This window comes from Portunus trituberculatus, chromosome 29 (assembly GCF_017591435.1).
Source record: "Portunus trituberculatus isolate SZX2019 chromosome 29, ASM1759143v1, whole genome shotgun sequence".
NCBI classification, from domain to species: domain Eukaryota; kingdom Metazoa; phylum Arthropoda; class Malacostraca; order Decapoda; family Portunidae; genus Portunus; species Portunus trituberculatus.
In genome coordinates this window covers 10,575,404-10,580,403 of record NC_059283.1, presented here as the reverse complement: position 1 = coordinate 10,580,403, position 5,000 = coordinate 10,575,404, and positions in this window count along the sequence as shown.

Below are 5,000 nucleotides of genomic sequence, written 5' to 3'. Positions count from 1 at the left end.
ATTTACTTATGCAGTTGTTTTTGTAGATTTTATACAGTTATATATATATATATATATATATATATATATATATATATATATATATATATATATATATATATATATATATATATATATATATATATATATATATAGTTCATCTATAGAATTCTTTATATAGTTGTTCCTGTAGTATTTCGTAAAGCTATTCAGTATTCTTGTAAAGACTATTTGTTTTTAGCAGTGCGATCTTTTGTGATTCTCCGTATCCTTACGAGAGGATAACATAGAGACAAGCTATGCTTCGCGCCAGTATTCACAACAACAGAATCTGATCCATTATTCGAAAACTGATCGAAATTGTTACCTCGGAGTGAAAATGTTGTGTATGTTTTGTTATTATGTGGCTGCGATTGTTGATATGCTTCTAATGTTTGATTTTATTGTATACGAAGTGCAAGTACGTGAACATTAGGCCAGGCTGAAGAGGATGAGAACGAGAACCAGGATGAGATCAAAGACAGCAAAGAAGAAAAAAAGACCGAACATAAAAAAAAAGTGATTACGATAACAAGAATGAAAAGAACGAAGTTGAAAAAGAAAAACGAGAACAAGAACAGCGAGGAGGACAGTGACGAGAACAAAGACAAGATCATGAACGAGAACGAAAACCAGAACCTGAACAAAGAAGAAAAAATGAGAATGAGGAGAGCCAAACCGAGAACAAGATAACAAAAAGAGAGAGAGAGAGAGAGAGAGAGAGAGAGAGAGAGAGAGAGAGAGAGAGAGAGAGAGAGACGAAGAAAAAAAATAAGATAATTGGATGATCTGGGGAGCAACAGTAGAGGGAGACGAGCAAGGTATCGGAGTTCCCTCAATGTTAAGTCGCACACCCGCCAGCAGTAACATTCTTGCGGTGTGCTTGTGTCGCTGGAAGGCTGCAGAGGCGAAGGTGCGGCCGCTAACTGCACGCCAGGCACTATGCACACTCATGGACAGTAATACACTAACTTCTCGCCTTCACTTCCTCTTTATTTCTCGTTTTCCTGCAATAATAAGCTCTTCTCTGCTATGAATTGTTTATTAGGTTGTCAACAAATCACCTCAATAACCCGTTCAGTACTGGGACGCTTTTTTACCTTGAGTTTTGGGTGTGATTAGACGATTTTATTTACATTAAGAAGGGTTTATGGAGATCAGAAGATTAATGGTTCAGAGTCTTCACTATTCTAATCCCCCACATGGGTTTCTGAAGCTGTATAAAATCGCCAAATAGTAACCAGAATAAATATGAAGCCGTGTCATTGTATTGAAGGGGTTAAGAGAAAATTTGAAACAGAGGAAAACAGTAACTTATCAATTTTACTCCAACTGGCAACTACATTTCGCATTTTTCCTGCAATCTTAAATACTCATCAGCTGTGAATCGGTTACTAGATTGTCAACAAGTCACTACATTGAGAAGAAACGTAAAAAACTGAGGAAATGAGCAATATACGACGTTTGTTTGTATTATACTTAGTGTCTTTCTTGCAGTCTTACGTCCTTCAGTGCTATGACGTATTTCCATATTCGTTCTGCTTACTATTTGGTGATTTTATTATAAAGCTTCAGAAACTTATGTGAGTATTGAAATAATGAAGATTCAGGCTATTACTCTTCTGAGCTCCATAGACTCTTCGTAATGTAAATAAAACCGTCTAATCGTACACAAACTCATGGTAAAAATGCATCGAAGTACTAAAGGTAAGTCCTCATCTACTAAGAATCGATAAGTACTGGCCTGTCACTACGACGCTTCAGATTGAGAGAGAACAAAACACGGTGGGAGTGAGTGCAGGTTACCCGACATCTAACCACGAGTTTTTATACCTTACCTGGTCATCGTAGCCGCCCTGTTTCCTTACGCGGTGGTTTCTATCAGCAGTTCTCCTTCCGGGGTGACCAGTGATGCGCAGTGTCTTGTAGCGCAGGCAGACTTAATGTAATGACGTTAAATGTTCGAAACTCCACAAATTGACTTCAAATAAGAAAGAATTGTAAGGAAAATAATGGTGCGCGCTCTCTAGATGCATTAGAAACTACTTTTCCTTATAATGACGCTACGCAGTCACAGAGAGAGAGAGAGAGAGAGAGAGAGAGAGAGAGAGAACTGCGTCTGTTGGAAAAGCGACAGAAAAGGGAAATGCATAAAGGAAGCAAAGAAGAGTTAATACAAAGCCGTGCATGAGCTGTTACCAAGCGCGATTTTTTCCCTCTGTTCACTGTGCTCGCGAGGACAAAGGAAGGTTACTTGCACTTCCACACGGAAAAAAGAAAGAAAAAAGGGAACCTGCTCATATGTCTTGAAATTCGTTGTATTTTGAAGTGAGGGAGTAACACTTATTCCTCTCTCTCTCTCTCTCTCTCTCTCTCTCTCTCTCTCTCTCTCTCTCTCTCTCTCTCTCTCTCTCTCTCTCTCTCTCTCTCTCTTAATTATATTTGTTATGTTATGGTATTGCCAGACTCATGGTTATTTGTTTGTTTGCTTGTTATTGTCGTCGTCGTCGTTGTTGTTGTTGTTGTTGTTGTTGTTATCATCATTAGCATTATTATTATCATTATAATGATTATAATAATAATAATAATAATAATAATAATAATAATAATGATAATAATAATAATAATAATAATAATTATTATTATTATTATTATTATTATTATTATTATTATTATTATTATTATTATTATTGTCACTGCAACAGTACTAAGTAACAGTGGTGGTAGTCTTCCTTCTTTACTTTCCTTCCTTCCTCTTTTTTCCTTTTGCTTTCTCTATTTATTCATTTCTTCATTCCAGTTGCGCAAGAAAACTAAAACATTTGATTTCTTCTTCTCTCATTTTTCTCAAGGAACGGCATTGTGAGCAAACTTATTTTGTTTCTATTTTATTTATTCACTTTTTTTCTTTATCCTGATCCGGTTTCCCTGACACGCTTAACCCTTTCACGGCTTGACGTTTTCTTTTTTCCAATAATCCCTTACTTAAAACTTTTCAGACACTTATTTGTATATGCAAATGTATTTAGTTCCTTCGGTACTGGGATGCGTTTTTACTTTGAATTTTGGGTGTGATTATATGATTTTAGTGACATTAGGAAGGGTTTGTGAAGATTAATGTCAAGAGTCTTCACTATTCTAATCCCCACATAAGTTTCTGAAGCTGTATAAAATCAACGAATAGTAAGCAAAATGAACTTGGAAACGCGTCATGGTGCTGAATGGGTTAATACAGTAGTTCTGTAGTTCTGTGGCCTAAAAAATACAAAATTGATCGTTTACTTTCTATTCACTCTACCTTTCTCTGCAAACGATACATTTACACTGGTCTGAATGAAACGAAAAGACTACCAGTGTTCAGAAAGTATAGAGTCGAAGTATTTTAGAGCACTGTCCCATGCAGAGCGGTGGTGTGAATGTGTAAGGTGGTGATGCAATGAGAAAAGGCGAGAATAGACGAGAACACAGAACTTCCGTGTGAAGGTGACAATTGTAACATAGATCTCGTCCTTATACGAGGCTCAATCCTTGGCTTACTGGTGTGGGAGAAAGGGCGGCATTAGGTGCTTAGTGGAGGGATGCAGGAAGTTCATTGCTTTCAGGTTTTCATATATATATATTTTTTACTATTATTATTGTTATTGTTATTATTATTATTGTTATTATTATTGTTATTATTACCTATTATTATTATTATTATTATTACTATTATTATTATTATTATTATTGTTGTTTTTTGCTATTATTATTATTAGTTATTATTATCATTTTTATTATTATTATTATTATTATTATTATTGTTATTGTTGTTGTTGTTGTTGTTGTTATTATTAGTATTATTATTATCTTTATTATTAATAATGATAATTACTATTGTTATTATTATTATAATATATATAATAATCATTTTTATTTTTGCTATTGTTGTTGTTTTTGTTGTTTTTGTTGTTTTTTGTTGTTTTTCCAGTTATTAATGTAGAAATCTTGATAATCTGTCTCGAGATCCGTAACAAATAACTTTAAAAATTCATGTAAATTTCAATAAACCCTTTTGAAATGATAGAGGTGAAGCGTGGAAGCGTTTGAGAATTGGAACTTAATGATAACAGCGCACTACTATAATCTGTCCACTCTAAATTGGATTCTGGGTCTGGGTTTGAATGGTGTCCCAGGGAATGCGTGGTTGTCAGATCTTGAGGAAAACCGTGAGCTATCTGTGTAATAAATGCGTTGATCAACACAAAAAGCAAGTATTATTCATGTAAAATCAATTATGTTATCAATAAGCTACAGTATATTTTGAATTCAGGAGCCATTTTTCAGTAGACAGACTACAGACAGAACCAGCCTCTCGGAACACGACCACTGTGAGGCTTGGTGCTGCTGTAACTCATGTAGGCTGACTGAACAAGAAAAAAAAAGGAATGTAACTGACTCCAGGCGATCAATTTTGTCTAATCTTATGATGACGATGCTGGAACACAATGGTTCATCGTCCTCACTCAATTGCTACACTGAGGCCTCACGAGACTGAACCACTTCTGTCCCGCATCTCCACTGCTTTCATAAGGCTCTAGTTGAAGTGACGCTTGTTTCTAATGGTGTCTTTTGTAGTTCAAGTGATAGATTGAGAAAACATATATTATTAACAAAGGAAAGTCTCAAGAAATCGCGCAATAATTAGTGTGAGAGAGCAGATTTTTTTCACTATACGGAGGACATGCTGAGTTGAGAGCCTTAACTACTTAATGTCTACTGCAAATGACCCCGCTGTTGTAGCACTTTGAACCTCCCAGTGCGTGTGTAACAGTTCACTTCACTGCCAGAACTGCACCGTACAGAATCATCTTTACAAATACCTGTAAGAAATGAGAGAGAGAAGAAAGAGTAGGTAGATGTTTAGTGTTTAACCTATGGAACGAGAAGAAAATTGCCTCAGTGTTTTGTAATTAACTTTTCTTCATTTCTGTGTTCTTTCTTTG